Raw genomic sequence first — 12,202 nt, 5'->3', positions numbered from 1 at the left:
TTTCTTTGTAGCATAACTGCTGTCTGAACTCACGTCAGTGAAATATCACTTTGAGTGTTGCCCAGCTCGCCTTCGGGTTCCGTACTTGCCACAGGAAGACATCATCAGAGAGTGAAATGGTGCAGGGAACGAGTCAATTTGAACCTATCCTCATGAACAGCTCAGGAAAGGATATTGCCTCAAGGTTTGTAGCCATACATGTTCTAGCTTATCATTAGGGCCGCACAAAAATTTTCCGTACGAAGGCTGCACTAATCACTTGCCTACATGTCTGTGCTTATATACCTGCATCGGAGTCGTGCCAGCTTCCATATTTGCTACAGCAATGCCCCAAACTGAAACTTTTTGATCACTGCTTATAGTTGCGTGCTTTCAAAACTTGGGAAATCTGAGACGTTTAAACTGATAAGAGATCGACTTGTTTGGCATATGCTTAGGAATAAGATCTCAACAAAATTTGTTATTTCTATCAATATCTGACATCTGCATGCATTCTCGTTAGTCTTTCATTAACAGCAAGCTGTGATTTATCAATTGCTACTGCAGTTTTGTACATAACGATGCCGTTTTCCAGAGTATGACTTACTAACCACTATTCAAAGTTATTTTCGTCAATTTTGAAAAAAAAAAAAAAAAAGATCCTAACATGCATACTCAACAGAACCAAACTCATTCTTTGTGTGCAAACTGTGCAACCTTCCAAATGCTTCCACTTGAAATAAGTAAGCAAATCCACCAATTTATATTTTCCTTGAAACTTTTTTGAAAGTTAATTGAATTCATAAGCATAAGGTACCAAGTACTTAGAAAAAAAACCTTTGTCTGGCAATGTGTACCTGGCATTAAGCTGTTAGGATATGCACTACAATAGAAACAGCTGTTTCAGAATAAAATTTTGTCATCAGTTGCATAAATATTTTTATTTCACAGATTAAGGAAGAACCTGTTTTAATACCACAGCAAATAAAAGTAAATTAGTTTCCACTGCAATAATGCATCCAGAAAACTGGAGATATCGTAAAATACAAATAAAATGTCAGATTAATTCTTAATACAATGAAGTAGCTAGCAAATCATGCACCTGAAACATTTTCATTAAATTCTGCAGACTGTATAATTATTACATGAGTTACTTCCTTCTAAGAAGTTCGTTGGTGTGGTTAAAAAATATCTGTGACGTGTAAAATATGTTGAGCCATTTATGTATGTAATAAACAAGAAATAGAAGAAAATTTTGAGAAATAGAATTAGCTACAGGTCCTGTAATGACGTTATTGTTTGTTGCTCTTTCAGGAAGGCAAGCTATGAAGCTGTGCAGAAGCAGGCACAGCAGAGCAGGACCACAACACCAGGAAGCAGCAAACCACAGACAAGCCAGACATCAAATCCATGGGGTCCTGTTTTTAAGAACAAATCACATTTTGTTGACATGCACATCTGTTAAAAATCACATGTATTATTATCAGAAAAAACTTTCAAAATAACTACAATGTTACATAGCTAACATCATTTTTTCATTTCTTGCTTACATGATGCATAATTATTTATTCTCATAAGTATAACATATGTAAACTCTTCTGTGTATTTTCAAATCCAGTATATACAAAGAGGTTAGAATGTGCAATGTATGCTCAGAGTTCTGTTGATTGCATGATGAATCAGAGAGAGAATGAAAATAAATTACTGTCTACATGGTAAAAACAGTTTTCTTAAAAGACTGAATACGCAACACAGGTTATCTGTGAGGACCATGATTACAAATATATTAAGATGGTTTGCTTTCAAACTAGTCAGTGGAGTTCTGTGTTGCTGTTAGTTGTGACTTAAGATTTTAATGTTCTCAGAGTTTGTATATTAGTCTATATAAAACCACATCAAAATAACTTAAAATGATTGGTCATTAAATGCTCAAGCACAGTTGCTGTAAATGCTACGAATGGCACAACAAAGGACTGTAATCATGCATTTTAGTGTGCCAGTACAATGTGTTTCTCAATAGTTTTGTAGAATAAAAAGTGAAACAAGTTCTACAAGCATCACATTTTCTCTCTTCTGTTATAATTTTCCTTCCTCTTCAAAACTTACTGTTTTCTTGTGGTTTAATGATGAAAAGGCAGTTATAAGAACAATTTTTCTTAATAACCTTTAGTAGTTTGACCAAAATTCTTCAAACAGTCTGAAAAATGGTGTACCGCTTAGTCCGTGGGAACAAATGAATGCGTCAGCTAGTATGTTGAGTCATGTTTCATTCTTCTTTCAGATTGTCACTGAAGTCAGTCTTTATATTTTAAACAAAATGTGCCTTACCCTCCACCATTTCCATTCCTACAGTACGGTCCTAAATGCAAACATTGCATTTATATTGCCTCTCATCTTAGAAAAAAACAAACTTTCATCTTGCCCTGTTGCACAGACAGCCATATAAGTTCCGTAATTCAAGAAAGACAGTGCATATGTTGAATGAATACTAACTAGCATCAATAGCACCCAGAACCATTTATCATTCAGTCACAAAAACTATTTTACAACTCACAGGGGAACTAGTGAGTTGTGCCCCAGAAAATCATTGTCAGGTCATGGACACACACTAAAATGCACTGTCTATAAAGTGACTCCAATAGCATTGAAAGACTGTTGAAAATGGAGAAAGCCTTTTTTGGTTGGTTCAAATGGCTCTGAGCACTATGGGACTCAACATCTTAGGTCATAAGTCCCCTAGAACTTAGAACTACTTAAACCTAACTAACCTAAGGACATCACACACACCCATGCCTGCGGCAGGATTCGAACCTGCGACCGTAGCAGTCCCGCGGTTCCGGACTGCAGCGCCAGAACCGCTAGACCACCGCGGCCGGCAAAGCCTTTTTTGGAAAAAATTTTTTAATTCCGAAGAAAAATCTTAACATATATTGAGTAAGTCTGCATTTATCTTTGTCACAAGTCAAATGAAGGACTCTGAGTCTCATAATCAATTTTCAGTCAGAATTGCAACTTATTGGAACACATGCAGTTAATGCATTTCGTCTAACATCATCTGAATTTGTGATAACAAAGAGCAAGGAACACAAACCCAATCAAAATATAATTATGTCATATAAGAAAGATTAATACATCAGAAATAAAGATCCATTGTACCAAACCAGAATTATTACTCTGACATAACAGCAGTAAATACAGCTGAAAGTTGAGTACAATGCTCAACAGAACAGTTCCCTGTCTAATAAATTTAAAACCATTAGGATTGTGCAGTAAGGTACACCTGTTGTTGTTGTTGTGGTCTTCAGTCCTGAGACCGGTTTGATGCAGCTCTCCATGCTACTCTATCCTGTGAAAGCTTCTTCATCTCCTTTCATCAATTAAATTCAGTATCTCTTCTGTTACCCAAGAATTTCTACTAGCCCTCGTCTTTTTACCTACTTGATCTTCTGCTGCCTTCACTATTTCATTCCTCAAAGCTACCCATTCTTCTTCTACTGTATTTCTTTCCCCCATTCCTGTCAATTGTTCCCTTATGCTCTCCCTGAAACTCTGTACGACCTCTGGTTCTTTCAGTTTATCCAGGTCCCATCTCCTTAAAGGTACACCTATAAAAATTAAAATCAGATGCTAAGGAATGACCGTAAGCCTAACATATGCACATGGAAATGCTAATTTCCTTATACTTTTATCATTATATTCGTTATTCTGGTTCTAGGTACAAAAAAGATTTGTAACTGTAAATCATATACGAAAGTATCCTCCATAGGGAAAGCAACACAGAATGTCCCAGACACAGTGCTGGTAGAACTAAAGAAGAAAAAATATCCAGTTGATGTTTTCTAACCTTGCCAAAGCCATTGATTGAGTGGACCCCAAAATCATAATTTGTAAAATAAAGTCTTATAGAATGAGTGGCACTATGTCTTATGGATGGAGCCTCTCCTCCATAACAGAGAATCTCATTCACTTTAGAGAGACAGAAGGAAGACACTAAGACAGAGGGAAGGAAGATGAGAATTTTACATCCCACCAACAATGAAGTCACTAGAGACAGAGCACAATATTGGTTTTTTGGGATAGGGAAGAAAATTGGCCATGCCCTTTCACAGAAACCATCCCGGCCATCACCGAAAACCTCACTAATCAGACACAACACAACTGAGGTGATATCCAGAGAGGCGTACAAGGAATTTAAAGCTAGCAGTTTAAGTCTTAATCTCGCAAGGATGTATCTCAGGCAATTTAAGACAAACAGTATACATTGATGGTCATACAGGGTAAACACATACATAAACGAAACAAGAAACTCAGCTCAGTGTGTTTTGGATCTACAAGCAACTCTCATTTCATTGACATAAAGACAGGAGTGTTGGTTTATTTTACATGTTTTCACTCCCTCTTGTGTTAAATTCTTTTCTGGGACGATGCATCTAAAGTAAATAAAGAGTTTATTCTACAGGTGCAAGAGGTAAAAATATTGTATGCAGTGGATAGTAATACATCTTGCAGAATCCTTTTTAGGATATTGACTTCATATCGACAAAGGTCGGTAACATTTCTTTGAAAAGTATTGCTGTAATAGTAATAAACATCAGCTGTGTAGTATAAATGAGGAGGCAGCAACATTTTTGAAGTACGTCTGCATCTAAAACTCCATTCTTTCTTATTTACTTTATAAAATTTAGCTGGCATAAGCAGTATATGTAGTAATAGTTTATTGGTAATACAGCATATTTCTTAAGTTTCTATGATTTAATTTCATTTCTTAACGTATATCTTGACTCATTCCACATCTCTGAAGGTTTGTGTTCTAGATATGTGTGGAACGAAATGGATGAATAAATTAATCAGTGTTCTGTTTAGTTTGCAAACAGATATATTCTAGACAGTCAGTCTGCATCTACATCCATATTCTGCAAACCACTGCGATGTGCATTTTACCATTTATTAGGATTTTTTCCTGTTCCATTCACATATGGAGAGTGGGAACAATGATCGTTTAAAAGCCTCTGTGTAATATAATTAATCTAATCTTCTCCTCACTATCCCTGTAAGAAAGATATGCAGAGGGTTATATTGTGTTCCTAGACTCATCATTTAAAGCCAGCTCCTGAAATTTTGTAAATAGGCCTTCTCAGGATAGCTTACATCTGTCTTCAAGTCTGCCAGTTCAGTTCTTTCATATTTGTGCTACCCTTCTTGGGTCAAACAAACCTGGGACCATTTGTGCGCACTTCTCGGTGCATGCTCAGTATCCCTTGTAGTTTGTATTTGGCAGGGGCCCCACAAACTTGAGCAACATTCTAAGATGGGTCACATGAGTGATTTGTAAGAAATATGCTTTGTAGACTAGTAATCAAACGATAAACTGAAGGCTGATACCTGTTTGATCCACAATTGAACCTACATAATTTTCCATTTCATGTCCTTACAATGTGTTAACACTCAGTAATTCATATGGGTTTACTGAATCCAATTGAGACTCATTGATATTGGAGACATAGGATACTATGTTATTGGGTTTCATGAATCGTTCAATTTTACATTTCTGAACATTTAAAGCAAGTTGCAAATTGGTACACCATTTTGAAATCTTGTTGTTGTTGTGGTTTTCAGTCCAGAGACTGGTTTGATGCAGCCCTCCATGCTACTCTATCCTGCGCAAGCTTCTTCATCTCCAAGTAACTACTGCAACCTACATCCTTCTGAATCTGCATAGTGTATTCATCTCTTGGTCTCCTTCTACGATTTTTACACATCACACTACCCTCCAATACTAAATTGGTGATCCCTTGATATCTCAGAACATGACCTACCAACCGATTCCTTCTTCTAGTCAAGTTGTGCCACAAATTCCTCTTCTCCCCAGTTCTATTCAGTACCTCGTCATTAGTTACGTGATCTATCCATCTAATCCTCAGCACCACATTTCAAAAGCTTGTATTCTCTTGTCAAAATTAGTTATTGTCCTTGTTTCACTTCCATACAGAAAAAAATTTCTGACACATATATCTCTACTTGCTGTTAACAAATTTCTCTTCTTCAGAAACACTTTCCTTGCAATTACCAGTCTACATTTTTTATACTCTTTACTTCGACCATCATCAGTTATTTTACTCCCCACATAGAAAAACTCATCTACTACTTTAAGTGTCTCATTTCCTAATCTAATTCCCTCAGCATCACCTGATTTAATTCAACTACATTCCATTATTCTTGTTTTGCTTTTGATGATGTTCACCTTATACCCTCCTTTCAGGCACTGTCCATACCATTCAACTGCTCTTCCAGGTCCTTTGCTGTCTCTAACAGAATTACAGTGTCATCGGCAAATCTCAAACTTTTTATTTCTTCTCCATAGATTTTAATTCCTACTCCAAATTTTTCTTTTGTTTCCCTTACTGCTTGTTCAATATACAGATTGAATGACATCAGGGATATGCTGCAACCCTGTCTCGCTCCCCTGCTAACCACTGTTTCCTTTTCCTGCCCCTCTAGTCTTATAACTGCCCTCTGGTTTCTGTACAAATTGTAAATAGCCTTTCGCCCCCTGTATTTGACCATAGCCATCTCCAGAATTTGAAAGAGAGTTTTCCAGTCAACATTGTCAAGAGCAAGTCTACAAATGCAAGAAACATAGGTTTGCCATTCCTTAATCTATCTTCTAAGATAAGTCGAAGGCTCAGTATTGCCTCATGTGTTCAAACATTTCTACAGAATCCAAACTGATATTTCCCGAGGTCAGCTTCTACCAGTTTTTCCATTCATCTGTAAAGAAATTGTATTCGTATTTTGCAGCTGTGACTTATTAAACTGATAGTTCAGTAATTTTCACACCTGTCAAAACCTGCTTTCTTTGGGATTGGAACTATTACATTTTTTCTTGAAGTCTAAGGCTATTTCACCTGTCTCATACATCTTGCTCACCATGTGGAAGAGTTTTGTTAGGGCCGGTTCTCCAAGCCTACCACTAGTTCTAATGCAATTTTGTCTACTACTGAAGCCTTGTTTCAACTTACGTCTTTCAGTGCTCAGTCAAATTCTACATGCAGTATCATACCTCCCATTTCATCTTCATCTACATCGTCTTCCATTTCCATAATATCACCTTCAAGTACATCGACCATGTATAGACCGTCTATATACTCCTTCCACCTTTCTGCTTTCTCTTCTTTGCTTAGAACTGGTTTTCCATCTGAGCTCTTGATATTCGTACAGGTGGTTCTCTTTTCTCCAAAGGTCTCTTTAATTTTCCTGTAGGCAGTATCTGTCTTACCCCTGGTGATATATGCCTCTACATCCTTCCATTTTGCACTTCCTGTTGATCTCATTTTTGAGACTTTTGTATTCCTTTTTGCCTACTTCATTTACTGCATTATTATACTTTCTCCTGTCATCAATTAATTTCAATATCTCTTATGTTATCCAAGGAAGGCTACCTCGTCTTTTTACGTACTCGATCCTCTGCTGCCTTCACTATTTCATCTCTCAAAGCTACCCATTCTTCTTCTACTGTATTTCTTTCCCCCATTCTTGTCAATAGTTCCCTAATACTCTCTCTGAAACCATCAACAACCTTTGGTTCTTTCAGTTCATTCATGTCCCATCTCCCTAAATTCCCACTTTTGTGCAGTTTCATCAGTTTTAATCTGCAGTTCATAACCAATAGATTGTGGTCAGATTCCAGATGTGCCCCTCAAAATGTCTTACAATTTAAAACCTGGTTCCTGCATCTCTGTCTTATCATTATTTAATCTCTGAAACCTTCCAGTGTCTCCAGGCCTCTTCCATGTATAAAACCTTCTTTTATGATTCTTAAACCAAGTGTTAGCTATGATTAAGTTATGCTCTGTGCAACATTCTATCAGTCAGCTTCCTCTTTCATTCCTTACCCCCATTCCATATTCACCTTCAACTTTTCCTTCTTTTCCTTTTCCTACTATCGAATTCCAGTCCCCCATGGCTATTAAATTTTCGTCTCCCTTCACTATCTGAATAATTTCTTTTATCTCATCATACATTTCTTCAGTCTCTTTGTCATCTGCGGAGCTAGTTGGCATATAAACTTGTACGAGGTGCATTCAAGTTCTAAGGCCTCCGATTTTTTTTCTCCGGAGTGGAAAGAGGTAGAAACATGCGCATTGTTTTAAAATGAGGCCGCGTTCATTGTCAATACGTCCCAGAGATGGCAGCACCGTAAGGCAGATGGAATTTTACCGCCAGCGTCGAGAATGAGAACTGTTTTAAATACTTAAAATGGCGACGTTTTCCTTACTTGAACAGCGTGCAATCATTCGTTTTCTGAATTTGCGTGGTGTGAAACCAATTGAAATTCATCGACAGTTGAAGGAGACATGGTGATGGAGTTATGGATGTGTCGAAAGTGCGTTCGTGGGTGCGACAGTTTAATGAAGGCAGAACATCGTGTGACAACAAACCGAAACAACCTCAGGCTCGCACAAGCCGGTCTGACGACATGATCGAGAAAGTGGAGAGAATTGTTTTGGGGGATCGCCGAATGACTGTTGAACAGATCGCCTCCAGAGTTGGCATTTCTCTGGGTTCTGTGCACACAATCCTGCATGACAACCTGAAAATGCGAAAAGTGTCATCCAGGTGGGTGCCACGAATGCTAACGGACGACCACATGGCTGCCCGTGTGGCATGTTGCCAAGCAATGTTGACGCGCAACGACAGCATAAATGGGACTTTCTTTTCGTCGGTTGTGACAATGGATGAGACATGGATGCCATTTTTCAATCCAGAAACAAAGCGCCAGTGAGCTCAATGGAAGCACACAGATTCACCGCCACCAAAAAAATTTTGGGTAACCTCCAGTGCTGAAAGAAATGATGGTGTCCATGTTCTGGGACAGCGAGGGCGTAATCCTTACCCATTGTGTTCCAAAGGGCACTACGGTAACAGGTGCATCCTACGAAAATGATTTGAAGATCAAATTCCTTCCTGCACTGCAACAAAAACATCCAGGAAGGGCTGCGCCTGTGCTGTTTCACCAAGACAACGCACCCGCACATCGAGCTAACGTTACGCAACAGTTTCTTCGTGATAACAACTTTGAAGTGATTCCTCATGCTCCCTACTCACCTGACCTGGCTCCTAGTGACTTCTGGCTTTTTCCAACAATGAAAGACACTCTCCGTGGCCGCACATTCACCAGCCGAGCAGCTATTGCCTCAGCGATTTTCCAGTGGTCAAAACAGACACCTAAAGAGGCCTTCGCCGCTGCCATGGAATCATGGCGTCAGCGTTGTGAAAAATGTGTACATCTGCAGGGCGATTACATCGAGAAGTAACGCCAGTTTCATCGATTTTGGGTGAGTAGTTAATTAGAAAAAAAATCGGAGGCCTTAGAACTTGAATGCACCTTGTACTACTGTGGTAGGCATGGGCTTTGTTTCTATCTCGGCTACAACAATACATTCACTATGCTGTTCATAGTAGCTTACCCGCACTCCTGTTTTTTTATTTATTTATTTTTTTTTTTTTATTCATTACTAAGCCTACTTCTGCATTACCCCGATTTGATTTTGTTTTAATAACCCTGTATTCACCTGACCAGAAGTCTTGTTCCTCCTGCCACCAAACATCACTAATTCCCACTATTTATAGCTTTAAGCTATCCATTTCCCTTTTTAAATTGTCTAACCCACCTGCCTGATTAAGGGATCTAACATTCCACACTCCGATCCATAGAATGCCAGTTTTCTTTCACCTGATAATGACATACTCCTGAGTAGTCCCCGCCTGGAGATCTGAATGGGGGACTATTTTAGCTCTGGAATATTTTACCCAAGGGGACACCATCATCATTCAACCATGCAGTAAAGCTGCATGCCGTCAGGAAAAATTTATGGCTGTAGTTTTCCCTTGTTTTCAGCTGTTTGCAGTACCAGCACAGCAAGGCCATTTTAGTTAATGTAACGAGGCCAGATCAGCCAATCATCCAGAATGTTGCTCCTGCAACTACTGAAAAGGCTGCTGCCCCTCTTCAGGAACCACATGTTCGTCTGGCCTCTCTACAGATATCCCTCTGTTGTGGTTGTTCCGATGTACAGCTAACTGTACCACCAAGGCATGCAAGACTCCCCACCAGCAGCAAGGTCCATTGTTCATGGGGGGAGGTTCAAATCTTATAGAGATCTGAATATTTGTGCAACCGTAGTATGAAAAGGATAGATTGCTGACACGTTGAATTCAACACAGCCACAATGAAAAGACAGTTACACAATGAGCTTTTGGCAAAACCTTTCTTTAGAAAAGAAAATACACACACAGCCACACAAGCAGGTATACATGGCCATTATCTCCAGCCAGAATGCAATTGTCGCATTGAACGAAAGCAACAGTCCAGAGTGAGGTGAGGGATGGGGAGGGATAGTAGGGTACAGGTGGGTTGGAGAGAAGAGCGCTGCCTGGCAGCATGTGTTGGAATTAGATGGCAGCAGAACAAAGGTTACCAGGTGCAGGGACTGGAGACTGTTTTTGAGGGGGGCGGAACAAGAAGTGGAGAAGAAGAGGAGCAGAGAAGGGCGAGGAGACTGGTGGTTGCGTTGGCAGAGAGGAACACACATTGAGGGTGAGGGGACATGAATCGGGAGGAAGTGATAGGACAGCGGGGACAGAAACTGTTGAATGGAGTATCTGGGGACAGTAGGTTGAAGCCAGGATAATTTCAGAAGCAGAAAAGTGTTCAAAGGATAACTCCCATCTGTGCAGTTCAGAAATGCTGGTGGTGGAGGAGAGGATCTAGATGGTCTGGGTTGTGAAGCAGCCATTTAAATCAAGCATGTTGTGTTCAGCTGTGTATTGGTCCACTTTGCTCTTGGCCGCATTTTGGCAGTGGGTATTCATCCTGGTGGACAGCTGGTGGGTGATCATACCAATGTAAAAAGCTGTGCAGTGGTTGCAGCAGAGCTGGTACACTGCCCAGTCACATTAATGAGACCAACTGTCAAAAGCATGAATAATCCCCTTTTGCAGTGAGATGTGCAGGAAGTGAGTCAGTGAGATTCTGAAAGGTATCGACAGGGATATGGAGCAATGCTGATTCCAGTGCCATAAGCAACTGTGCTGAATTTGTCATTTGAAGATCCAAGGTGTGGACAGCCTTATTCTAGTGGTCCCACAGATTCTTGATTGGGTTTAAATATGGGAATTTGGTTGCCCAGAGAGCATACATACATACATACATCCTGGCATTCTTCGAACCACGCACATACATTGTCAGCCATATGACATGTTACATTGTCCTGCTGGTAGATGTCATCTTGATAAGAAAAAACAAACTGCACGTAGGAACAAAAATAATCAATTAATGATAATATAATGTAAATGGACAGATAAAGAAATCTACTCATCAAGCAGCGACAGTGGAACACATACACAGAAGTATTGCAACTTTTACAAGCTTTCGGAGCCAGTGGCTTCTTCTGGCAAAAGAGTTGAAGGAGAAGGAGGAGAGGTGAAGTAAAAGGACTGGAGAGGTTTAGGGAAAGGGGTACAGTTTAGAAAAGTTGCAACTTTTACAAGCTTCTTCTGGCAAAAGAGTTGAAGGAGAAGGAGGAGAGGTGAAGTAAAAGGACTGGAGAGGTTTAGGGAAAGTGGTACAGTTTAGAAAAGTCACCCAGGACTCTGGGTCAGTGGAGACTTACTGGATGGGATGAGAAGGAAAGATCAGTCTTTGAGCATATCTCATCTTGGAGTAGTCTTTCCTTCTCATCCCGCCCAGTAAGTCTCCCCTGACCTGGGGTTCTGGGTGACTTTTCTAAACTGTGCACATTTCCCTAAACCTCTCCGGTCCTTTTCTTTCACCCCTCTTGCTTCCCCTTTAACTCTTCTGCCAGAAGAAGGAGCCACTGGCTCCAAAAACTTGTAAAAATTAAATCCTTTTGTGTGCGTGTTCCCCTGCCTCCGCTTGATCTTGGTGAGTAGATTTTTTTATCTATCCATTTACATTAAACTGCATGTAGGGGTGGACATGGTCCTCCAGAATATATGCATACTTGCACTGAGTCATTGTGCTTTCCAGAATAATGAGATCCCCAGGTAACACCACAAAAACATTCCTGAGATCATAACACTCCCTCCTCTGGCATGGACCCTCCTGACATTTGGTGCAGGGTGTATGCTTGCAGACATTTTATGCTGTACACAGCAATAGCCATCTTTATCTGAAAAGACCACCTGTCGCCACTCAGTAGAT

The 12,202-nt window shown here is 39.8% G+C and overlaps 1 long non-coding RNA gene across 1 annotated transcript; it reads left to right on the top strand.

Annotated features, from left to right (window-relative positions):
* On the top strand, positions 1-2,039 carry LOC126177967 (uncharacterized). Its single transcript, XR_007535894.1, has 2 exons — positions 1-184; positions 1,294-2,039. It is a non-coding gene; the product is annotated as an uncharacterized LOC126177967 (long non-coding RNA).
* The last annotated feature ends 10,163 nt before the right edge of the window (positions 2,040-12,202 follow it).

This window comes from Schistocerca cancellata, chromosome 1, assembly GCF_023864275.1.
Source record: "Schistocerca cancellata isolate TAMUIC-IGC-003103 chromosome 1, iqSchCanc2.1, whole genome shotgun sequence".
Taxonomy (NCBI): Eukaryota; Metazoa; Arthropoda; class Insecta; order Orthoptera; family Acrididae; genus Schistocerca; species Schistocerca cancellata.
The sequence above is the reverse complement of the archived record's forward strand: the minus strand, read 5'-3'. Positions and strand labels throughout refer to the sequence as shown.